Genomic DNA, 27,238 nt, shown 5'->3' with positions numbered 1-27,238 from the left:
CTTTTACTTATCTTCAGATAAATGAGCATTGGGAAGAATCGTAATCACAACCATGGAACTCCTCAAGGTCTCTACTGCCCACCTCTCCAGCCGCACGTCCCGTTCTCCTCTCTCTGCAGTACCTAAAAGAAATTGCCTTTCTTTTGGTCACTGATGCTTTCCTGCCACAGGGCCTTGGCACAGGCTTCTCCCCTGCCTGAGCTGCCTTTTCTCTCTTGCCTGGTTAACTCCTCCTTATCTTTGAGGGCTCAGTTTGTACCAGATCCTCAGGGAAATTCGCAGACATCACTAATTCAAATCTCCTCTTAGAGGTGTGCATTGACTACATTGTGGCTCTTTTCTTGGTAGCCCCCTTTGACATGCTGGTGTCTGCCTACACATGTTGGTGTCATTAGTGACAGCAATGATAGCAGCCCCTCCTACTTCCTTCCTCCATCTATAAACCATAAATTTCACAGAACCAGGAACAGGGTCCAGGTTTCCTTATCAGTGCCTTTCTCACACTGAATAGCATGTTAGGTGAATAATGGTTGTCTGATATTTATTGAAAGAAAGAATAAATGAAGAAATGATCTATGTATGTCTTTGAATGAGGTACCAACAACTTGTGCCATGGCATCATCATCTGCAAAATGAAGAAAGATATCATATTTTAAAAGTCCTCCATTTTTTTTTCCTAAGAGCATGAAAACATGTCCAATTTGAAATCAAGTATAAAAATTTGTTCAGAAAAACCTGTTCAGTGCTGGCTTATTATCCCCATCGATGCCTGCTGAATGCAGAGGGGGTATGGGAATTGTAAAAAGAAAAGAGAAATACAGGAGAAGGGAAGAACCAGTGAATGCAAAAATCTGGAAGGAAACCAGAGAAGTGAGACATGGGTGGTTAAAAGCAGGGAAAAATGGGGAAGAGAAGTGATGCTTTTTATAATGGCACTGGGTCAGAAGTGACAGTGGAAGTTTTAACCTTTACAGAGTGAAATGCTTATATGTCCCTATTCAAATACACATACGCACACACTTTCCATGTCACACACTCATTTCCAGAGAGCATCCCCTGGCTCCTTGCTTAACTAAACTATTGAGCAATGGAGGATTTGTGATCTGAACTCAGGACTCTGGTCTCTCCGTCTGTAGCAGCCTTGCTGTCTCTTTCTTCAAATTAAAATCTCTTTGTGTTTGAGGGTCATCAGTTTATCTTATTATTAAGTTAAATTTAAGGATCACTGAACAATGCCTTCAAAATTTGTCATCTATAGGGAAATCAAGGGTGGTGGGGGAGAGAGAGAGAAGTTTGGATCGCATTTCCTTGACCCATAGTGGATTTCACTTGAGAAAACAGCCTTTAATGTAAAGAACCTCTGAAATTTTTTTTCATGTTATCTTTTAAAATAATAATTTCATAAATAACTTTTCCTAAAATGCACAAATTAAATTCATCAGGCCTCCATCAGGGGAGTGTTGGCTTAGGCTCAGCCAAATATAAAATTCTTCAAACTTTTAATATTCTTTTGCTCACAACAGCTTTTCAAAAGGTTGTGGAAAGACTAGGAAATGCACTTTCGTTCTCTGCTTAGTGCCTGAACATTAGTTTGACTTTAATAGGCTGGGATGATTTCAGCTTATAAATCTTCAACTGGAGGATAAAGTTCAAGTAGATAAAATCAAACAGATGTTGGTGGGAGGATTTCTTCATGACCCATAAAAGTGCTATCATCAAAGCGGAGAATCATTTGTTTTGAATTATTACACTGTTATCAAAAGGACTGTAGCAGTCTGTTTGTTGAGGAATTGGATCTGTTTATCTGAAAACAGAACAAAGATGCCATGCTACGGGCGTTCCTGGGAAAGCGTGGTTCAGACCACAGCTGACAGGGCCCGGTGGCTCTCAGACGCTTTGATTGACGTTCGTCAGCAGAGGCGGCAGTCAGCCCATGTCATTCTGGAGGCGGTCTGGAATAGCCCCTTGTTAACCAGAACTTGGCTAACGGAGCTGGAGGTCAGTGGTAGGGAAACCCTCCAAGGAAGAGCAGAAAATTCATCCAAGTGAATAATGAGTTGTTAGTGGGAGCAAAATAATTCATTTTCTCAACATGTGGGTGAATGGTGAGGAAGTGGAATTCAATGCTCCCCACTGCAGGAGCACCAGTTCTGGATCAGGCTACTGCACAGACCACCTCTAACCACTTAGGTGGGAATGGCTCCTACCTGGGTATAAATGCATGCTCATATTTTAGAAAGTGACTCTCCAAAATCCCTTTTTTCTTTGTATAATTTGGTTTATAGAATTACACACATCTACGGATTCCAAGCACGTCTCTGTTGGATGTACCCTAAAGGTAACACAGATGTTCAGAATACTTAAACTATAACATGAAGAAATGATAGTCTTAAACTTGATGCTAATCAGGTTTTGGCCAGAGGAAAGCTGTGTGTGTTTCCCACTTTCTTTTACAACTGATAATTTAGGAACACCTCTGTTTAGTTGTCAAAGTTGCCAAATATATACTGAATTATGTTAATAGAACAACCTAACCTATAAAAGGTTTTCTACTTCACTAACACTAACCTCCCTCCTTGGACTTTAAAGATCCTGGATGATCTGGCCTCTTTGTACCTTTTTCTTTACCCCAGCATTTACATTGTGCTCTACTTTTTCAGGTTCCTTTGTTTTCATATTTCAAAAAATCAATTTCAGGGGATTTATCTTCCCCACCCCTCTATGGTTTTCTGCACTATAGTCATTCCCCCTTCCCCTTTAAAAGCCTATTTGGGATTCTTATAAAAGCAACAACACTGTGATATTTAAAATTTTGCATATAGTCATAAGGGAAAAGATCTGCTAATTTATTTTTCCCCTTGGTTCTCATCCCCGACTTCTATCTCCAAGACAGGAGCCTCTGATAAATCTTTCAAGACTAACGAAAGCCCTATTTCTCCATGATATCCAGCTATTGCAAAGGATAGTCTGGACTATTTCATACATCACTTAACCAAGAGGGCCTCAGGATTTAAGATGCTGGGTTCTAACCCTGTTCTCCACTAGCTCTGTAAACCCTAGGAGCAAGCCTGTGGGATTTAATTTCTGCCCCCATAAATTAAGTGAACTGAGCTTTCATTTACTCTAAAAAGTTTCTGACTCATGTTGTGTTCTTATTGCTCTGATTAAATCGTAAGCTCCTTGTGGGAAAGAGGCCTATCTCACCAGCTTTCTCTTCTGTTGTGGTTGCTTATCTAATGTAATTCTGACTTCCAGAAAAATTAACCAGAAAATACTTTTTGATTACATATTTATTTGAAAATAAAACAACATACTGTCTGATTTGAAATTTCTTTGAGCAAATATAGAAAAAGAAAAATGTCAATGTAAGTGAAAAATCAGGTGAATTATGCATTTATAAATTGCTTCATTCCCTCTGTTGTCCTTGGTGTCTCTTTGGCAAGTGTCACTCATCCTCTCCCAACTTTAGGACAGGTTCCACTCGAGCTAGAGACTGGTGCAAGGTAGGCTCAGCAAGCCTGGACCTGGAGGCACATCCCTTTGCTTTATTTTCTTACACTTCACCCTTTTCCTCCAAAAGTTAAGGCTATGCTGTCTCAAAATTGTATTCATGAAGAAGATTGGTTTTCATTCCTACAGAATGTTTTTCTTTTTCTTCTGTGCAAATGTGTATAGAAGTTTGTCTGAGTCCATGTACAATGGTACTACATGACTATCATTTCACATTTTCGTCTGCATAAATCTTTTCCAAACCCAATTTAATTGCAAACATGCAATGCTTTCCTATATATTTTTTTTGAAACACTAAGAAAAGCAAACACTATAAATGGGAAAGTGTTACATATGGGGACCCCTACTTGCATGGAAATGAAATCACAGGCTGAAAGTTTCCTTAGGGGAATGCGTGCCACTTCTGGTAGCCCCCCAAAGAGACACATTTAAACAGATAATAGATGCCCTCTGATACCTGGTGAGGGTGCTGGTGAGGGTGCTGGTGAGGAGGGCATGTCTAGTCAGCTATTGTAATATTCTGGGGACTATCACAGTAATTTTCATTGTGCCTACTGCTACCCATATCATTAGGGAGTGTTTTTGTTTTTTTCTTCATACTGGGGTTTGAATTCAGGGCACTCAAACACTGAACCACATCCCCAGAAATTTTGTATTTTATTTAGAGACAGGGTCTTACTGAGTTGCTTAGCGCCTCACTTTTGCTGAGGCTGGCTTTGAACTTGCAACCCTCCTGCCTTAGCCTCCCAGGCTGCTGGGATTACAGGCTTGTGCCACCACACCTGGCCCAAGGTCTGTCTTTCTCTCCCATGAGAGTACAAGAGGAAGAGGAGCTCTGATATGTATCCCTTTGTGCCTCTCTCCCCTCAGCTTCCAGCAGGTATCTATATGCAATCTGCAATCCTGCTGCCAATGCCTTCTTGGGTCTCAGGAAGTCTTCTCTTCCGGGCCCCTGGCCTGGTCTCCATTTGCCATACTGGGTAACCTTTGTTGTTGTCTGGCACAGCCGCCTTCTGTCGGAATCCCACCTGCCTACTTGGTGGCCTTTCTGTACAGGACTCCAAAGGGCTGTGGGCTTTCTTTTCCATGTGGTCTACCTCTGTGGACCGTGCACTAGCATTGATCCACCTTGGAGCACCCCAAGTGTCCTTTGCTGCACTCCCTCTGATGCCCTTGGAGTCTCCTTGGCAAGTATCACTCATCCTCTCCCAACTTTAGGACAGGTTCTGCCGCAGTCCAGCTGCAGCAAACTAGCCGGGGTGGGGGTGGGTGGGGGGTGATGAGCAACTTGTGAACATTGATACAGCAGGAGTAGGAGCCATTTATTGTAGGACAACAGAGGTATTTATACATTCCACACAGCTTATCTTAATTAACATAAACTCGATATAGCAGTCTACCAATAAGGAATCTCCACACTTAATGGCTCGCTGGTTTACTTCACAAACCACTCCCTCTGGCATTTTGCCAGGCGCCATCCAGACTTGTTTACAGACTCTAACAAGGTTCCACTCGAGCTAGAGTCTGGTGCAAGGTAGGCTCAGCAAGCCTGGACCTGGAGGCACATTCCTTAGCCTTCCCTGTGCGAGGCAGAAAATGGGGATTCATGGCCACCAACAGCTCTCTGCAGTTTGTCTTCTCACAGATTCCTGTCTCTTCCCCTTTTGATGCCCTCAATGTGGGCATAAGAATTGTTAGAAAAGAAAAAAGTTGTGCAACTAGTACTTGACTCAACAAATACTTGTAATGCATAGCTGTAAATTCAAAATTTCCACCTGTGTTCTATTAAATAAGAATTTCTTGTAGCGAAACAGCTGAGACTTGTATGACCATTAAAAAAATGTGAAGATGCTTTGAGACTAATTTAGAATTATCATAAGAATCATTCAAGAGATTCCAAATAATTTAAAACATGAGGTGTTTACATAAAATATCTAAGTATAACATTATATTTCACATTTACATATATTTTTTTGTTTCAACTTCTCTGACATTTTCTCTGACATTTTCTACCCTTGGTAGTTATTGATTGAAGGATAAATTAGATAGAAAATGACAAAATTACTAGAGGAAAATGATGGTTTTGAAAAAAAACAAACTCAAAGTTTAACCAAATCTCTGCTGGCTTAATCTGGACCTACCTCCTCCTTTCCTTTCTTGTGAGCACAGGAAATATTTGGCTCTTCCTTTATATCCTTGGGGACCTCCCATCCATGGGTTGGGGTTGCAGGTCCATGGGAAAGGGCGATTGTCTTTCTGCAGCACCTTGTGGAGGTGTGCTGCTATCACTGCTCTGTGTGTGAGATGGTGCTCCATCACCTTCAGGGTCTGTACTCACCTTGCGAGGATTCCCACATCCTTGGAAGCATGATATTGAGTAGCAAGTAAAAAATGCCACGACAAACTGAATGTCATGAAAGAAAGGAAAACATTTTATATTTTTGTACTTCAATGACATTTACTTTCATATATTTTTAAACAAAAGGATCTATATTTTTATTTTACCCAGGTAAAGTAGAGTGGTCAGGGTAGAAACCCTGAGAACCTTAGTAGGCTACTGTATGAAGTCAGGCCCAAGATGGTGGTGCCTTGGACCAGGGTGGAAACAGCCAAGTTGGTAAGAACAGGGCTACTACTTCTAGAGATATTTTGAAGGTTCTTTTTCTCTCTATCCATTCTTCCTTCCTTTTCCTTCTTTCTCTCTCTCCTACATGATAATTCAGATGATTCCTAATTAAAAATGGAAGATTTCAAAAGAAAATCCTGGGGTAAGTTGGTTAGAGCAGGCACGACCAATTTAGGTATGAAATAACTCCCTGAAGTACTTTTGCACTAAATTATGGTAGAAGTACACTTGCTAGGGCCTTTTTAATTCAGCAAAGTCACTGACTTCATACTTGGTCATTGTTGGTAGTAGCATTTTTTTTCTAATGAATGCTGAGTCCATATAAAATACTGTAAATAGGTGGAACACATGCAAATGACTCTCCCAAGTACATTACAAAGCTCTCCTGAACCAAATGTTACGTGTCCAATTTTTAAAAAAATATTAGCTCTATTATAAAGTGGACCTAAAGCACTTCTGGATTTTAGAACAGCTTGTCACTTGACAGGAAAGGTACCAGATTGCTACCATCTGATGTCCACTGCTGTCATTTTAAGCCTCATGAAGTCTTTTAAACAGCCAGAATGAAATACGCTGGGTTTCTTTCTTTGTTTCTTTTTTTTTTTTTATTCCTAATAAGTCACGATCCATCCCAAACCTGTTTCGGCCATCAGCAGCTCTGGTGCTCCTCACCTGGATGCCTCCTGAGGGGTTCTTTTTCTTGGACAGCAAGTCAGTTATCACCCTGAAGAGATAAACCATTGTTGAAGACAAGGGAACGTGCTGAAGAGGTGGTAAAACGAAGCAGGGGTTAAGCAGAGTCTGCCCCCAAGTAAAGTCATTGTGTACCTGCATTTTGGCTGGATCAAGAATTACAACCGTGGTAATTAGCAGTGCATTTTTGTATTATGGCATGCCAGGCCTGTGACTTTCTTCTTTCTTTCTTTTCTTTTTCTTCCCCCCGCTCCCTGAGACTTGTCCTAAGGAGAAAGCCAGGGGAAAAATGAAGTGAGAATTAGATTAAAGCTGCCTTGCACTGCCGAATGCTGAGTCTACATGAGCTGCAGGATCAAGGGCCAGCACTGGAAAAGCTTTACTACAGTTGCTAAAAGTAAGCACAGCATCAGAATTTTGTCCTTCTTCAATGCTATCTGCTTTTAGTGAGGGTCACTGGTGTGTGTGTGTGTGTGTGGGGGGGGGGGGGTGATGCTTTTTGAAAAATCAAGGATAAAGAATAAATAACCGTAAGCCTTCCTGGCTCAAACAAATTATTTTCCGGTGAGTAGATAGAGTGCTAAGTGGGAGGCAGGGAGCTTGAACCTGAGCATCTTGATTGGTAATCAGTGCCTGCCTTTCTCTGTGTTCAGAAAGCTAGTAAGAAACATACGATCAAGTTCAAGTAACTCTCCTTGAGCACACAAACCGGCACAAAGAGAAGACATTCAAGCATCCAGAGCAAAAAAAGAACCATTTTGCTATCCAGGATTTTGTGTGTGTTCTTGGTGTGGTACTTTAACAGATGTCCAGGTGTTTGTGTTTTGGGTGGGGGAAGGAGTGGGGAGCACTTAAAAAATGGGTCTTGAATGACATCATTACTTTATATATGGAAGAAATATTTTGTTCAATTTAGTTATTAAGTAGTGAGTTTCTTTCCCTTCTTTGTGATGTCTTTTCTTCATCACACATTATTGAAAGTTGGCAAATTCTAGACAGTCACCCTCAAATAAGATTTTTTTTTTCCTTTTTTCTGGAACTTCTTTAAGGACACTTGTCAGGCAAATGTTGGAGCTACTTTATCGAAGCGCTGCATGTTCTGTGGGTGGCTTCATATACTCGAAGCATCTATTATCCTTGAACATATGAAATTTGAGGACAGAAGGGAACAGACTGAGAGCTGAATTTGCATTTGCTGAATGGCAACTGATGTAAACAAAATGTCCACTCTTTGGACTGTTGGCAGCCACAGTTAACCTCCAGAGGAAGTACTTATAACTATTTCTCTTTTTCTAGTGGGAGTGCTGAAAACTTACAACCTCTTTGGGAATTTCACTTTTCTCCATGAAGCTGCAAAGGGAGCCATTTGATGTACTTTTAATTATAAGCTGTTTTGAATGTTGAAAGTTCTTTTCCAGCACATATGATTAGAAGCTTATGAAAAATATGTTGAGATTTAAACAATCTCGCTGGAATTTTACTTACCTGAAAAAAATGCATAAAAATGGAGCTATAGTGTAGTAATAACAATGTCACTAACAGTGTGAGTGACATCACTCCCTGAGAGCTCACTAGGTACTGGGCACTGTTCTATGTAATAAGTTCATCGTACAAATACTATGTATATTTATAGATGTCTTAAAGTTTAAAAATTCTCTCCATGGTTTCATGAGGAAAGTAATATTATCATCTCTGTTCTGAAGTGCAGGAAGGTTAAGATATTTGTCAAAGGGCATAAAGCTATATATGCCAGCACAAACATGGATTCTAAGTATTTAAACAGTAGACAAAATATAGTGGTATCTTTCATTCCAAATGATTAATTTCCTTACTTTATAAAATTTAAAAATTCTAGAAAAACATAAAGGTAAATGTTGCATTTGTAAATAGTAATGACTCTTCAGTTTCTCTACAAGTCTATGGAGAATGTTATAATTAATCAAGTTTGGATTTTGAACCTATATTAACTTTCAAAGAGAACATTAACGAATGAGAACATTAATAACTCATAAATGGTGACATTATGGCATTTGAGCAGATAAGTAAAAATTAAGGCAGTGTCCATAAATAATGGCATACAAATATCATGAAATATTATGCAGTCATTAAACATGAATTTGGGAGAATTATCTAGTATATTAATGGTGAAGAAAATTTGTTGAATCATTTTTAAATTTGATCTCCTCTTGGAAATCAAATTTTACCAAATCCTCCCACATATGTATAGGTGTGTTGTTTGGTTGATTATTCTGTTCAAGTGATGTACACATGTACAAATGTGTTGGTATTTATGTTGGCATAGAAAAATGCATGGAAAGATGTACTGTTAAATTGGTTACTTTGGAATAGGAAGAGGGCATAAGGTTGTGGGTATGTATGTGAGCATGTGGACAGGCAAAATTAGAGAAGAAAAATAAAAAGGAAAACAACATGTGCTTATAGGTACATGCATTAATGATGATAATAATTATAGGAACACTAGCATAGGTATCAGAAAACATGGATCCTGATGCCAGTTTTGACAGTGGCTTATCATAGTACCATAGATATATTGCTCTTTCTATGGCCCTACATCTACATTTTTGTCTGTATCTGTGTCTTTCTATCATCTATCTATCCCTAACTCATGAGACTGGAAATTGGGCAAAATTCAAGAGAGATTATACAATTATATTTGTTATATTGAAGAACAGTGTGAACTTGCTGGATCTGGTCCTTTTTCCTAATATCATGGAATTTGGGAGCAGGAAGGGACCTTAAAAGATCACCTCAACCAATTCCTTCTTTGTACAGATAAAGAACAAGAAACTTGTGTTAAGCGATCTGGCCAGGTGAAACATATTCTTTTACTTAACTTCCATTGTGTAAGAACAAATATGGTTTGTTGACAAATAAATATTTAAATAACATAATAGTTTTGAGACCAAATATACATTAAAATATAGATTGAAATCTATGTTGATGGTATCAAAAAGACAAAACATGTTTTTATTAGCTAGTATTTCCAAGTCTTCCCCTTTACACTTTATAAAATGGATCTATTCAAACATAATTTCATGGTTTTGTTCATATGACTAAATAAAGGAGAAAGTGTTAGGATATTTTCAAGCACTACGCAGAAAAACATATGTGCAGATAGGAGGTCTTAACCTCCAGTAAATGAAAGTCAACCTGAGATAATTTTTCCAATATTTTCTCTGTTTTGGAAATATCGAAAAAATATTGGTAGGATGATTTTAACATATGGATTCGGTGGAAATCCTCTTAATACAAATTTGAAATATTATCTTTCTTTCTTTTGTTTGTTTCTTATTAATTCCCATTTCAATATCAGTGTTTCTTATGTTGCCTGTACTTCTGGTCTTCCACTGTGGATATACGTTAAAATATAGGAGACAAAGAATAAGTGTAATTTAAAACTGCATGATGTTCAAAACCAACACAGTGGTGGTGGCGATGTGTAGCTGAGCGGTCATCTAAGTGACTAGATCATGAGCACGCTCATCTGGTCTCCAGGGTCTGCACATACACAGCTCAAGGCACTTTCCAATAGGAAGGCAAGAAATATTTGAATGGCCATTTAATTTAGTAAGTTAAAAAATAGAAACAAAACAGAAGCCTTAACCACCCACCATGGTGTGAACCCTGTGAAAACATGTCTGTGGATGGGTGAATCGTGTCTGTGCAACTAAGCTCTGCTTCTCTAGGTGAGTGTGTGTGTGTTTAACACAGTTGAGATCATATTCTGCTTTATCTCAATTGTATCATTTTTCAATCAAATATTCTTTAATAGCATATTTTGTTCTATAAAATATTTCAGTGTTATCAGTGTGTCTGGTTTATACTCTTCTTAGGAATGGATTGGTCCCCAGGAGTAGAAACAGACTCCGAAAGAGGGGTTTTGGGTAAGGATAAAGAGAAATCTCATGGAGCAACACCCAGGATGTATAGCTGCATCCATCATCGCTTTTGCTCCTGTAATTTCTCTGATTGTAACTGGTTTCAGTTTCTGATTGAAGGTCTCCCTCACCCTCCTCTGGGTATAGATTAAGACCTTCAAAGGCCCCTAATACCTCTTCCTTCTCCACCGTCTTGCCTCTCGCGTGGTTCATGCTGCTGTGAACCCCAACCCAGCTCAGCCCTGTGCTGGCTCTACAGCTGCGCACCTTCCTAGTAACTTCCTGCGCATGCGTGCGTGCTTATGAGCTCCTGATCTCATACTCTGGCGAATGAGTCTGTTTAAAGTTAAGGAGCTATAAACTGGATGTTTTTTAGTCATTCCCATTCTAATATGCTCTGTGGACCCTCCATTTATCTTGGCATCTCAAGAATAAATAACAGCTGTAATCCCAGTGGCTTGGAAGGCTGAGGCAGGAGGATTTCGACTTCAAAGCCAGCCTCAGCAATGGTGAGGCACTAAGCAACTCAGTGAGACCCTGTCTCTAATAAAATAAAAAATCAGGCTGGGGATGTGGCTCAGTGGTCAAGGGCCCCTGAGTTCAATCCCTGGCCTCTCTGCCCCCTGCAAAAAAATAATAGATAACAGATATTTTTTGAGAATGAGTCATGGGCAGGGCAAGCAAAGCCCCTATTCCATACCCACAGACTTTGAACACTCTCCAGCATGTTGTATTTATCTGACCCTCTCTGTTTCAGTAGTTTCCTTTTGCCACATTAGACTGCTGTGTTCTCAAGAGAGAGGTGATGTTTTTGTCTACAGTAAAGGGGAAGGGATCTCTGCAGTTTTTAATCTATATCTACTTATTTATGTATCTATCACTTCAGTGAATTGAGTAAAAACCGGACATTTAAAATTCTGAGTTCATTTTTATATTCCTTTTATTGATACATCCAAGAAAAAAGCTTTAGAGCACTTCCTGCCTAATATAATTTCTCCACTGATTAGGATAATATATTTTATAAACTATACCATTTCTTATTATTGGTATCTATTCACTGCTCATTAAAATTAAATTGGGTCTTGAAAACTAAAATTAAGCTGCCCCCATAAGTATATCAAACAAGGAAGCAAAAAAAAAAAAAAAAAGAAAGAAAGAAAAAGAAGAAAAAGAAAAAGTATTTTGCAAACTTTAGTAATAAATATTTGATACCTAAAGAGCAGAGGCAATTGGAAGAAGGGAGTCTTCGGAAAGAATAATAAGAATAGATACACGGCTGGGGAGAGGAGAAAACTGTAGTAGAGAAAATAAAAGCAGCTGAGAAGAGTTGTGATAACAGTTTTGAGGGAGTAGAAGCTTTCAAGGGGGGAAGACCAAGGAATCAGTAGAAAGATCAAGGAGAGACAGGAATGGAAAAAACTCACTGTGAAAAGAGAGTGAAGAGGGCTCACATTTTAATGATTTATGCTGAAAATTGGTAGTACATTTCAAAAAATCATAAGGAAATCTGATAGTACATTTCAAGAACAATCGCATAATCATATCCTTTATTCCGTATTCCCAGTTCCTAGAAATTTAAGGATGAACTCTACACCAGGGAAATATTAAGTTCATAAAGACATCCTTCCTATTTTTTTAAATGGACAGAAAATGAAAAACCTGTGTAAGCATTATGGTTTGGATATGAGGTATCCCCTAAAAGCTCGTGTGTAAGACCACACAGGAATGTTCAACAGTGAAATGATCTGATTATGAGCACTGAACTGAATCAGTGGATTAATCCACATTTGAAAGGTCTACTGTACTGGATGGAGCTACCGTCAGTGTGTGGCTGGAGGAAGTAGATAACTGGGGCATGCTCTTGGTGTTTATATTTGTCTCTGGTGCCTTGATCTCTCACTCTGCTTCCTGGCTGCCACCAGCCTAGTGGCTGTCATCTGCCATGATATTCTGCCTCACCTCAGGCCCATAACAATGAAGTTGGCTATCCATGGTCTGATCCTCTGAAACTGTTAGCCCCAAATAAACTTTTCCTTCTCTAAGTTGTTGTTATCCCAGAGACGCAAAGTTGACTGACACAGTAAGTCTAATTATGTGAAAGTAGTTTAATTATAGTACATCAACACATCAGAAAAATGGACATCCTTGCATATAAAAAATATAATGATAAGGCAGCAAATTTTCACACTATAATATAAAAATTACCATTAATTACAACTATATGAATGCATGTGGTAAGATTTGGAAGTGAATAGAGAAAAATGAGACCAGTAGAATCCTAATATGGTGAGATTCTGGGTGATTTCCATTGTGGAATATGCTATTAAATTTGAAAATTATGGGAAATTGTTAAAATTCGAGGCTGTAATTTGATATATTATAGGGAAGAAAGCAAAGCTTAAAGGAGCAAGTTGCAAGTGGATGAAGAATAAGTGGAGATTTCGGGAAGATGTCAGTTGTGGAAACATGGCTCTGAAGGGAAAGTAGTGGCATTTGAACAGGAGTACATCGTTTAAATATAAGAGGCAGATTTACAATAAAGGGCTAATCCAGAGGGGGAACGGCATGCTTAGAAGATGAGGGGAAAAGATCAGTGTAGCCAAAATATTAAGGATGACCCAGAGAAAGATGATAATGGGTATTTGAAGGAAACAAGAGTAGTCAAGTCCAAAGGTGGTTCATTCATCGGGTCATCCACTACCTTTATTGAGTATGCTAAGTGCTGAAAATATTGCAGTGAACAACGCAGATATGATATGGATGTACTTCTCCCTTCATTATAGTGTGGGAGACAGGGGAGACAATGAGCAAGAGTCACAAATTGGATTAAGGGACATGAAGGAGATGTGGGTATTGAGAGAGAGAGAGAGAGATCTGTGAAAGTAGTGCTCAAGGGAGACCTCTCTGTGTCAGGATAGTAAGCTGAGACTAGAAGGGTAAGTAGAGTTTAACCAAGTCAGTACAAGAGGAAGGGGTGAAAAGAGTATCTCAGGAAGAAGGGGAAGCAATGACAAGGCTCTGGGGAGAGAGAGTTTGAGGTATCATGGAACTGAAAAAATGGCAGAGTGGTTGGGATATCACAAACGAGTTGGGAAAGAGACATGAGATGAGGGCTTCTGATGTGGGACCTAAAAGTTGGACTTCATTCTAACAGTAATGATAGGACATTGATAGGTTTCAAACAGAGTATGATTATATGATAAGGTTTGTGATTCTGACCTCTTACTCCCTCCCATAGGTAGCCATAAGAATTGACTGCCTGGGGTTAGAACAAAACCCAGGAGACCTATTTTCAAGCGAGTGATGTGGCCCAGGTGAAAGTTGACTAAGACGTGGACCAGGATGGGATCACCGGGAATGATCCAGAGCGTTGCTTCTCTTTAGTCAGGTTTTGAAACCAGAGTAGCTGTCTCTGAGAGGTCAGTTGCTAGGCTACATCAAGGTTTCTTCTCTCTTTAGGATCTTTGCCCTATGAAAACAACTTTGCTTTATTCACTTCAAATTTCTTCATTTTCTTGCTATTTGAAATTTGGAGAAAACCAATCTATAGCCAACTCATCACAGTATACAGGTGATTCTTTAGATTTTTCTCTGGAATGTCCATCACCTAAATATTTAATTGCTTGGGTTTTGTCCTCTTTTGAACCTTCTTGTTGAGTGGGAAGAAAACTCCAAAGCCTTAATCCAAACATAAGCATAGTTACTATTGAGATTTTTAATGTACATGTTAAGTTCTGGAGTTGAGCTGTCCAATATGGTAGCCATTAGCTACATGTAACTGTTTAAATATAAATAAATTAAAATTGAATAAATTAAGAAATTAGTTCCTCTGATGTACTAGACATGTTTCAGGTGCTCAATGTCCACATATAACTAGTAGGTATGTAGTAGACTATGCAGATATAGAGCATTTCTAGTATCCCAGAAAGTCCATAGGGATATCACATATATAGAGACTCTTCTGTTTCTTTGCACATGCGAGTTTGTTGGTATCTGATTACAATGAAGAGCTGAGATTCTTGAAGAATTTTTTTTTTTGAAAATTCTTGGTACATTTATAATGGTTGTATATTTTTATGACAATGGCCTATTGTTTTGTTAAATGATAGTTAAGTTATGAGTTTAATAATACCTTTGAAAGCAATCTCATGTATTTTATGTCATTTACATCAACAACCCTATATATAAAAAGGGTATTATTATCCCTAGTCCACAGATGAGTAAATGATGTTCAGAATGGCTAAGTGATTTTGTAGTAAGCTCTGGAACTAACAATAATAATTAAAACAACAATTAACATTTATTTCCAGATACTGCCTTCAGTATTTTACATATATAAACTCATTTAATCTCCAAAACACCTCTAAAGTATAACTGTAAGAGATAAGAAAAAAATTACTACTAGTTTTTTTTTCAGATAAGAAAACCAAAACACAGAAAATCTCTCATAAAGGAATTTTTACTTATAAACTCCAAATCTTGATTTTGGGGGAAAACTTGTTTAACTTCTCTGAGCCTCAGTTTCCTTCTTATACAAGCCATATAGCACAACCAATCTTATAGAGCATATATATTATCAGTTACATTTTGTTACACTCACACAAATTCCCCAAATCTCAACAATACAGACTGAGATTTTTTTGTTGTTGTTTCTTTGTCTACTGGTGGCAACAGCTCCATGTTTTCTCCTGGAGACTAACTTAAAGAATTCACTCTTCTTGGGGACACATTTCTGTGGCAGTAGGAAGAAGAGGAAATGATAGAAAAAGGCACTGCCTTCTGAAGTTCTGCTTAGAAGTGATGCATTACATTTTGTTCACAGAGAAAGTCATACAACCAACATTTTATCTATCTATCTATCTATCTATCTATCTATCTATCTATCTATCTATCTATCTGGGATGAAACCCAGGACCTTGTACATTCTAGGCAAGCATTCTACCAACTGAGCTAGAGCCCCAGTTCACTATGGCCAACTTTGATGTCAGTGTGTCTTCCTAGAAAAGGAAGTTGCAAGGCAATGGACTGGGATGTATAGAACTTGCAGCAAAAAAGGGAGCTACGCTTGGGATCAAGATTGCAAACTGCAACAATATTGTCCACAATATAGACTAAATATGACACGGAAAGCCTTAACTAGGTACTTTACCCTCCCTTTAATGATTTCAGGTAAAGCTTAGAGCATTGACATAAAGTATTCTAAAAAAGTCCACATATAATTATTCTTTTATTCACAGTTTACATCATTAAACATGTATTTAAAAATATCTTCAATGATACAGGAAGACTTAAAACAAATTTCAATTGTTTTGTAGTTGTTTTCACTGATTTAGTGTTATATAGTTAAGAGGTTTAGCTTGTGGAGTGTTATATTCTAAACTGATGGTGGCCAAGAGTTAAACAGGTCAGATATACAGGCAAAGGGGGGAAATTATCCAGTAATGTTGGAAAAAAACTAAGAATCCTTTTTTTCTCTTACCAAAATAAATAAAGTAAATAAAGAAAACTTTAGGATTAGATATAATTTCTAAGCATTTGACTTACATTTATAAAATGGGTATGAAATTATGAAATAAGTAATAAAACTGAGTAGCGAGAAAACTATCTGGATGAATTTCCTATCCTATACTTCATTTTAAAATTGTTAGCTCTGTGGCTTTAAATTAGGTTTTGTTGCTAGGGCTTCAAAGAATGGTTTCATATATAAAGAGGTTATTTTGCATACTGTATAATAATGTGGTTCATGACAATATAAATGTCATGTGTTACTCAATGTCAATAACCAATTTATAATTTTGGGGAAAACACACCAATCAAATTTAATATATAAATAAGTCTTTAGGCCTAAAATATATGCTTTGTATGAGAAACTCTTTTTCATCATTGTTAGGAAAGCGTGCAATAGAAAAACTAGAACTATTTGAAAAAATGAACACATGTATTGATCCATCATAAACAATTTGGGTTTTGTTAGATATATTTAAATATTTATGTTTGTAATCTTGAGTATATTGATTCTAGAAGAGAGACTAGGTCAGTCGAGGCAGTAACCTGCCATCTGCAGACAAGTACTTCTTTATACTTTGTTTTGTCTGATTACAGAAAGGTTTTAATTTTATAAATGGAGTATTACTCTGCATTAAAAAATGACAAAATCATGGAATTTGCAGGGAAATGAATGGCATTAGAGCAGATTATGCTAAGTGAAGCCAGCCAATCCCTAAAAAACAAATGCCAAATGTCTTCTTTGATATAAGGAGAGTAACTAAGAACAGAGTAGGGTCGAAGAGCAGGAGAAGAAGATTAACATTAAATAGGGATGAGAGGTGGGAGAGAGAAGGGAAATTGCATGGAAATGGAAGGAGACCCTCAGGGTTATACAAAAGTACATACAAGAGGAAGTGAGGGGAAAGGGAAAAATAATACAAGGGGGAGAAATGAATGACAGTAGAGGGGGTAGAGAGAGAAGAGGGGAGGGGAGGGGAGGGGAGGGGGGATAGTAGAGGATAGGAAAGGCAGCAGAACACAACAGACACTAGTATGGCAATATGTAAATCAATGGATGTGTAACTGATGTGATTCTGCAATCTGTATATGGGGTAAAAATGGGAGTTCATAACCCACTTGAATCAAAGTGTGAAATATGATATATCAAGAAATTTTTAATGTTTTGAACAACCAACAATAAAAAAATTAAAAAAAAATAACTTCTTAAATGCTTCGGTTTTTATCCTCATACTTCAGTAATTCATCAATATAAAATATTATGGAAATAATAACTGGGATAATTCTGTTATTACCATAGAGTGTTAATCCAGGTCCAGGGCTCAATACAGTGTCTCGCACATTCTTTAAGTTCAATTAACATTAGCAATATTTTAGTGTTAGCAAATCAGTTTAGGTTTGTTACAAACTCATTGTCTTATTTTGTGTTAGTCATTTATCTTTTAAACTCTCATTTTTTTTGGTTTGGAAAATACGAGGAAGGTTGAAGTAGATGATCTCTGTGACTCCTTCAGTTGTTAGATAGAATCCAGTTTATAGGGGGCCAAATGTGAAGAACCTCGGGGTCCAGCAGTTTGGTTTAAAGGGTACAGAACTCCTCTTCTTCATATGGATATTACTCAAGTATATAATTTTCTTTCCTAGAAATACCACTGGACTTCATTAAGTTTTGTAAAGATCTTTAAGATGAAAAGTGGGGTTCAAATGGTGACTTTTGTCAATAAATGAGGTGAGCAGGTTTAATGGTGCTGTGAGACAGAACCAGAAAAAAATCATCACCAAAGACAGACATGGATATTTTTTTTTAAAGAGAGAGAGAGAGAGAGAGAGAGAGAGAGAGAGAATTTTTTTAATATTTATTTTTTAGTATTTGGGCAGACATCTTTGTTTGAATGTGGTGCTGAGGATTGAACCCAGGCCGCACACATGCCAGGCGAGCGCGCTACCGCTTGAGCCACATCCCCAGCCCCAAACATGGATATTTTTTAAAGGAAAATCTTGCATAAAATCTCTCATTTGTAGTGAATGCTTGAGCACTTTAATAAGTGTTTTTATAGTGAAAAAATGTTACATATGACAATTAAAAATGTCTGAAATGGATGTTAAGCACACTATTAATGGAATATGGGAAACATCATTTTTTAAAGATTTTTAAAATATAAATTATTTTCTCTTTATAATGGGCATATTGATGATTATGGCTACAACCTTTTGGCTAACCAAGGATGGAGAAGTCTCTATAGTTCCATTTCAATGGACAAATTGGTACTAATTCGTAGTGTCTCTGAATCTCTGGAGTAAGAAAGTATGTAAACATATAATGCTATCATGCTATATGAAATAAAATAGGCTAAGATGTTTAAGCACATAATTTTGTATCTACTATTAGTTCTACAAGTGTATGTGATGTATGTATTTTTACTTTTGCATCTTATTAATACTGTATTATCAATTATTAGAAATACCTTGCTAAAACAAACTTCTAATATAGTATAAAACATTAAATATATTATTTGTAAGTCCTGAATATTTTCTTTAGGAAGGATAGAGAGGCAAAGGAAAAGAGGGCCTCTTGGGACACATTATCACTTACCAAATACTCCAAGTTATGTATCTCTAATGTAATCTCTTATGTGTAGAAGGATAGATAATATACATAATAAGTATTTTCAATAAGTTTGTTGTCGTCTACCCCAAGATGAATGCCTGATACTCATTTTAATGTGTCATGGTTTAGACATATGTACATAAAATATAAACTAGAATATAGTATAATTTAAATTATTATATCTAAAATCAGTAGATATTTGGTGATGTGTATAACCATGCATTTTGGTAATTAAATAAAAAGTAATTAATCTCACTTTTTAGTGGGTATAAACAAATAATTTCTACTATTCTAATCACTTTGCATATTTCTATGCAAAAAAATACTTATCAGTCAATCCAAGAATTTCTTAATCTTAAATGTTCAGAAAAAACTGGCAAAGGAATTATCATCTTACAATAAAAACATGCACAAAATGAGGATATGATTTGTGTAAATATTTCATCATTTTCTATGACTAACCATAATTTCTCATAGCACTTTTTCCCTTCACAGTAATCCAGTGTTTATGTATTTAACAAAGTAAAGCTGAGAGATTTTGTGTCTCATAAACTTCTTAGGAGAATCTCTTGGCATCGTAATTTGCCTGTTGACTTTTAGTTCTAATTGATTCATTTATATAAAAACAAGAATGTTATAACTTGCTGATGTTTTCCTTTCTTATTGCTGTACTTTCTTAAAAATTGGAATAAAATATTTAAGGGTATTTGTTGTAAGCCTGTCTCTATAGACATTTCCCCAAGGCTATATACAGTTTTGAATCATGGTGATGATTTTGAGGAAAAAACTTGCTAATATAAAGTGAAATTATAAGATCAGTTAATGGGCCCTTGTGTGATGGCAGCATGGCCTTCTCAAGGCCTTCAGTAGGTCTGTGGAAAAAGACAACCTACACAAGGTGAAGTGTGTATTAGTATCCATTATCAATACACAATGCATTTCAAGATTTTCTCCATATAAAATGAGAGTTGGCATTAAAAAATAGTCATTTCTAAAACTTTTAAGGTGATTTTTCTGATTTTGCAGATTCATTTTGATAGGCTATTTATAACCCGAGTATAGTTATATAACTCTTTAGCGCTGAGACAGGTGACAGAACAAAGAAATATGGTGAGCGAATCCTCTCACCTGTGATACCAAGGCAAAAAGTGAAAATTTTATGAAGCACCAATTCATGACAGATGAAGCCTTAATTGTGGTATAGATCTCTTGGAGATCCTTTACAAAAATACAGATCTCTCTTCCTTTGCTTTCCACTGCTATGCAGTAATCCATTGCTTTAGACATCTCTCTCTGCCCGGCCCATTGTCTTCTTTTACCTTATCACCAAAACTCAGGCATGATGAAGGAAGAGATGGTTCTATGGGAAAAGAAAGAAAAAAAAAATTAAGAGAACGACAACAGGACTTTAAATATTAAAGAACTTTAAATGTATTTATCTGTCTAAATCTATCCATCTCCATCCATCCATCCATCCATCCATCCTTCTGTCTAATCTCGATATTTAATCCATCTACCTCATCTTTTAATTCTGCTTCAATTGGAATGTTTCTGCCTCCTGTTGATAGATAGTGTTACAGGGCTTGTTGTAGCTACCACTTTCCACATCCTCGTACACAGAAAAAGAGGAGACAGACATATCATAACCAAGCTCAGTGGCATTGAATATTGTTGTTACTGTGATTTGATCCTGAATTGGCTCACCCACCAACCATCTCTCCACAATTGTGTGTTATTTTTTGAAGGTTTCTCAGAAGTGACACTTTAAATATAAACAGAATTGTAATAATTTTAAATAAATTATTTAGACATTTCCATTCCAGCCATTTTTAACCCTAAATTATTATTTTGCTAACTTCTCTTTAAATATTGAATGATTTGACATCAGTGTGTCCTTAACTATTCATTAAGGCCAAAATTTTTTTCAGATATAGAACAGTTATTTACGTTTTGTAGTTGATATTTTCTTAAGAAAGAGCCAAAATCAATATTCAAAACCTTCATGACACTAGTTTCATTAAAGTACTAGGTATATGGGAATAAAACCAGGTAATATTATTAGAAAAGGATCAAATTGTGACCATATTATATAAATACTTTTTAATCAATTAAAAAAAAACACTTAAAGGAAATGTGTACATAGCTGGGTTAAAAAACTAGTGATACAATAACTAAACTGGAGAAAAAATTATCACAATCACAAAAATGTTTGATATGATAGAAATCTAACTTTATATCATGAATAGCATCCCTCTAAAAGATTTTCTAAGTAAAAATTTCTTCAGTCAATGAAAATAATCATTTTTTCTTTTGGTTTCCTTCAAAATAAATATGAGTGTTCATCTGATGCTTGGTGTATTGATTAAAAGGCAAATAATGCCACCATTTTTTCTTATGCAAAATATATTTTTCTCCATTTTTTTGTTCTGATTGGACAAATACAAGGCATACATATTTTTAAGAATAAAATTATAAAGTGTTCTTTAGAAAAACTTATCATATGGTTGATCACAATTGTTGCAGATGCCTCAGTTTCTCACCACTTTTGTCACCAATTCAGAGACACACAGGGACCTTAAACACCACACAGCATGGTTCAGAACAAAATCCAACAGTTCTGATAGCACAGAACCAGCAAGTGCTTTCCTCTGTTATTAAAGGATGTGTTATCACTTTTTGAAGTTGGTTTTTAGCTAGAAACAGGTAGAAAGTAATAGACTTCATAATATGAGTTACTATGTTCAATTTGATAAAGAAGTTAATGCAAACAGGGCTGTTTGAAATCGTTTTCCTGAAAAAATGTAAATTTTCATTTAAAATGTAATGTTTATTTAAAAACTGTTTAAAAATTTACTTAAGTATTTTTCTACCTTTTAAGGAAAAATATTTCAATTCAAAATTATATTTTTAATAGTCAATCTTTTTAAAAAATCATCGATTTTAAATTTCTCGTTTAAATGGCACTAGTTAATACTGAGGCTATTTTTAAAAATTCACATTACTAAACCAAATTTTTGTATCTTCAGGGGTCCTCATTTAAAAAATTTCTTTGCCAATATACCAAAGAATAAATTTCGTTACCGAGTTATTCGGTGTTTTTGAAATGATAGCCATAATCCCCAGCTTTTGCAGTCTTGGATAGGATAACTTGTAGGTCCTGGAAATTTTTCTCAGGTACATGTACCACTTCACAGTATTCCTAGGAATAAAACTCTTGAAAGACCCAGGAACTTTCAGTGTCAGTTGTGAGCATTCTAGCAGGCTATATTGTATAAAACAGTCCTTGCAAATTTATACTAAAACAGAAAATTAAAAAAGCAAGCCAAAATAGTTTGTGTCTGACTAATTTGTGGCTTATTATTATTATTTTTAAAAAAGAGCCCTTAAACTATTTATTTTTATCTCAGTGAAACGCAATCTAACCAGGCAAGTTACTTATCTCTTTAAAAAGCAAATCCTTATGTGACCATTAACGTATCACATTGAAAAAATTATGTTTGTTATCCTAATTTAAGCACTTCCCAAATATTCAGGATATAACCGTGCTTTGCATGTGAATTCCTAGGTAATAGTATAAGAAGTAAATATATTTAGGGGTCATGACAGTCAATTTTTGTACCTAAAATGTAGATTTATTATTGTGAAGCTTAAATAAAATGTCCAAGGTTTACATTTTTACATGATTTGTGGAGTTTATGATTTTCTTTTGTATTTAAATATATCATACTTATTGTGAATTTAGTGCCACACACTGTTACTTGTATGGAATGCCTGGCTTGTGATGGAATGTCAGGATGAAATGACGTTGAAATGAAGGAAACTATTCCAAAAGAGTGGTAAGAAAGATTTAGAATGTTATGAATTGCTTTCTGTCTTTGAAGTGTACCACCTTTAATACATGTGTTTGTCTTATATTGTCTTTCTAGTGTATCATACTTTGACTTAGTGGTTACTGCCAAATCCATCTCTCTCTCTCTTTTTTTTTTTCCTGAAATGATTTAGCTGTAATAAGAAACTTGTTTTCCTTTTCTCCCTTTTACACTTTTCCTTCTTTCTGTACAACTTTGCTTTATTCTTTAACCCTCCCTCCCCAAATCCAAATGAAGTATCACAAGTTAGACTTCAAAGCAATTTTTAAAAGTCCAGTCACTCACTTGAAAGAAGGGGTGACTTTCTTCCGTGCTCTATGTAATTTTGTGTTCTAAATAAGAAACTTTAGCAATTTGAATTTATTTTAAAAATGTGGGTGGAAAATTGATTTAATGTAGTTTAAAATTAATGGTGCATTAGCATTTCTCTTTATTCTAGTTTATCCAGACTGGTTTAAGAGCCTTATATAAAACATGGGTGTTAAGATCAAAGTTTATTATAAACAAAAGCATTAAAAATTTTTGGACTTATTTCAGAAATCCAACAAGGTTTCTAAGTTTGTTATCAGGACATCATTTTAAAAATGACTAATTATCATATAGAGTGAAATATGAGATAACATGGGTAAACTCTTGGAAAGCACAGTCTGTGTATACAGTTTATTGCCCAACTGCCGAGCCAGTATTAGAATGCAGGAAGCCATCAATACATGCTTCTGGAATTGCATTGAAGTGAGACAGAGCATGTTAAGCAAGCCAAATAATGCAAACAAGTCTCTATCTCTGCAAAAATTTTCACATCTGAAAACTTTTTTTTTAATATTAAAGAAGTCTAAGAGAACCAGAACTTTGAAATTACTTGTCATTCATTTTTCAGCAAAAAGTTTCAACTTTTATTTGGCAATATTCAAGAGGCAGATGGTCATTAAAAGTTAATAACTGAAAGATTACACTTGCCTTGAAAATAAAGCAGGAGGGTAGTTAACAGGAATTTGTATGTTTTCATCTTTATTCCTCTTGCCCCATATGCATTTTAAAAATTTCCTTCAAAATTTAATAAGAGAGGGAACATCTATTGGAGACAAAACTTACCTCAAGTCAAGGATATATCTAGCTGGTTTGAGACTCAGATCTATGATCTTCACAATCAAAACAAAGGTATTAGTTTTGTATAGTAATCCATTATAATTTAATATTTTCGAATAGCAAATCTGTAAACATTAATGCCCACGTTTTAGAAAGCAACACTTAAAATTATATTTTTTCTCTGTCATGACTTATGCTTTGTTTTTCTTTAGCATTTTGCAAAATGCCTTGTACACAGTAAAATTTAGTAAATTTGTTGTGCTAAGAATACAAATAATTTGTATAAGAAAAGTAAGAAGTTTCTGACAATTATTAGACTATAAAGCTTAAAGGTAGACATTTCATATATTGTATGAGTGGATGCACTTTAAAACAATATACATTTAAAAATCTGTGAATCATTTTTAAATCTCCAAAATAAACTCAGGAAATCCAGCTAGTTTGTTCAGTGTCTTACTCTACATTAAAAATAGGTATCTTTAGGGTGTGTCTCTGTGTGTATATGTATCCATACATTTTACATCTACACATATAGCCATATTCTCTTTCTCTTTTATCTCTCATACACACACACACACACACACACACACACACACACACACACATACACAGAGGAATATGAAGGAAATCACATTTTCTGATTCACATGCTGCTTCCATGAATGCTTTGGCGTCTCCATTTCTGATTGATCTCCAATTGGCTCTGTCTCCCAACACTTGAGCTCTAAGTTTTTCTGCCCCTGTAGCCTCTTTGTCAAGTAGCTAATGATCTGTAAACAAACACTTAAATAGGGAGCTCCCTATTTACATGAAGCCATCTGTGAATTCCTTTGTGATGTGAATAATCACATCCTAATTTATCTGTTTTCCCAGTTTCCTGGCTTTCTTAAAGAAAGGCTGTCTGGTGGTATAATTTTAAATTATGAAAACAACAAAAAGAGATTGACTCTCAGATGCTCTTGGTGTTTGAAAATCTTGGAGAAAATTCTACAAGGTTGAAAAACAGTTGATGAAATAAGAGTATATAATTAATGATAGTATGGTACCCTTAGGATAGTAAAAATCAAGGCCAGTGAGAAAATAAAAAACTGGAAACTACTTAATGTGCAATAATTTATAGTAATTTTTATAACCATAATTTGTTATGAAGATATATTCAAATGGATAATACTCTATATTCCTGAGTGAATAAAAGAGGTATTTTTTCAGGAATTTTCTCCCTCATCTCTTTATATAAATATGTTTATCTTTAAAAATATTGTGTAGTTGGTTCCTGAATGCATGTATTCAATGTGATTTATTCCACCATCAATTAAAAAAAAAAATCTCCAGTCAGGCTTGCAAAAGCTTTGTGAAGACCAATGGTTAGGGTCACTTTGGCTTAGAAATGCCTCCAGTGGTTTGTATGGAAACTATGAAAGTTAAGCAATAGAATAATTTTAGATAACATTTACTATTTTATTTATTTCTTGGTAATAAAAATAGCAACCTAAACTTTTCAGGTAGTTATAACACCCCTCCCCCAATATTGCATTCTTAAATACTTTAGATATATAGATAAAATTAGAAATTAAAATTATTATATACAAAATTCATGAAGGAAGAGACCACCCTTTATTTCTTTAAAACATAAAGAGTTTTATTTAAGGACTGAGTGAAACTGAAAACCCAAACACACTGGCAAAACACTGTAGTAAAATTTGGAGGAGAATATTGCTGAATTTTGTTAAAATGCTAAATTACTCATTAAATATAAGTGTTACATTAATTCTATATGGTTTCCAGTTAAAATTAATAATTTATCTGTGTTTGAAGTTTTTGGAGGGTGGGAGGATTTCCTGTATTTCCTTGCCCTTCAAGAGTAAATAAATCTTATTAATGTTTAAGTAAATGTCTTATTTTATGTGAATAAAAATATGTCAATTTGTTTTAGAATAGGTATTTTGATACACAAAAGATCTATGTCATTTGATGTGGCCAGATGGCTCTGTATGTGTTAATTTTTTTTTTTTAAATGAGTACTTTCATTAAAGGCTTGAACATGCACTTTAAAATAAGCTTTCTTATTTTCTAAGAACACTGTATAGCTTGTGAAATATTTTTGGAAAAATGGAATAATCCTCAATTTTTATTTTATAAATTATTATAATATTTTAAAATGAGAAATTCCTTTAATCAACATTTAAACTAGCATCTTGTAATTTTTTTTATAATTTGAAAGCTCTCTTATTTAACATCACATATCCTTCTTAAAATGGCATAAAAATTCTTGATGTAGAAAATTAAAGATGTACTTAATGTCAAAGCTTTATTTTAGTGATCTGTGTTTTTTTCTCATATTTTTTGTCTACTCATAGCTTTTGTGATCAAGTGCTTACATTTACATTTCAGATATGATCTCAGAAAGTTACTCTCCTATTCTTGTTATTATTATGGTTATCTATAAGGATCTGATAAATAGTATTTGATTGGGGATAATCCACTGTAATCCCAATACAAAAATCAAGGAGGGAAATGGTCACAGCAATAAATTATTCTTTCATTCATTCTTGTTACCCTGATTCCACCAATTTTTTTTTCAAATCCCCTGATTAAGGTCACTAACCCCCACCTCACCCCATTAAAAAAAAGTTCTTCAACTAAAAATACAGGAAAATATCAAGTAAACAGATAAACAAATTTGATTTGGTTCTAGAAATGTAAATCCAGCTTTTTAGAAATGTTACATAGTGGGATTATAAATATGGTATGAACTAACTGCTGTCAATTCTGTGTTAGGAATCGTGGAGGACCACAAGGCTTAGAAGATGGCTCAATATTCCAACCTTGCAATTCTCAGAGAAAGTAATGAGGTGGGCTATGCTTTACTTTCCTCATTTCATTGCATAATACATTTAATGTTTTCAAAAGTGAATATTTATTTAGGGATAAAATAAAGACTGTGCTTCATAGTTCCAGTTTGCCCGCCCCTCTGTAAAGAATAGAATGGTTATCTAGTATTAGTGTAGCTAGTTTTAATTCTAAAAGTCTATCAAGTTCTTTTAATAAATGTTAATATATTTTACATGATGTACGGTATTAAAAAGTCTTCCTTAGAACTTAAAAGGTTTCAGAAATAATAACAAGGACAGTGTTGCTGGACAATCAGTGCTTGCGTAGAACACCAGGGCTTTGCTGGTGATAATGCCAGTCCATGCAGTTTAAAGATTAAAAGTGAACCCCTTGTTTGTGCTCAGCATTTTGGTAGTTAAAAGCCTCCTGGTTTTGCAATTGGTACAGGTCAGAAAGGTAAATTGAAATTTCTGCCTGCTCTCCTATAAACACTTGCTTCTATTTTCTGTGGAGAGAGACACTTTGGGGACTAAGCTTATTGTCCCTGTTTCCCAGGTTAGTGTTATCCTGATGAACTCTCCCAGGCCACTGCATGTGAGACCTTCCATTTG

At 35.6% G+C, this 27,238-nt stretch overlaps 1 long non-coding RNA gene across 3 annotated transcripts in view; it reads left to right on the top strand.

Annotated features, from left to right (window-relative positions):
- The window catches only part of LOC124102562 (uncharacterized), a 104,178-nt gene that overhangs the window by 38,489 nt on the left and 38,451 nt on the right, over positions 1-27,238 (top strand). The window contains exons 3-5 of one of the 3 annotated variants that reach the window (XR_006854906.2): positions 7,089-7,226; positions 26,574-26,647; positions 27,183-27,238. This is a non-coding gene — a long non-coding RNA (uncharacterized LOC124102562). Of the gene's footprint in view, positions 1-7,088; positions 7,227-22,583; positions 22,678-26,573; positions 26,648-27,182 lie in introns of all 3 variants that reach the window. The other 2 variants (XR_006854907.2, XR_006854910.2) reach the window with 2 other exon arrangements.

Source organism: Marmota monax, unplaced genomic scaffold, assembly GCF_021218885.2.
Source record: "Marmota monax isolate L192 unplaced genomic scaffold, Marmota_monax_Labrador192_F-V1.1 WCK01_AAM20220418_F8-fsc00002, whole genome shotgun sequence".
NCBI lineage: Eukaryota > Metazoa > Chordata > Mammalia > Rodentia > Sciuridae > Marmota > Marmota monax.
Note: the sequence above shows the minus strand (reverse complement) of the source record. Positions and strands in the feature narration are given on the sequence as shown.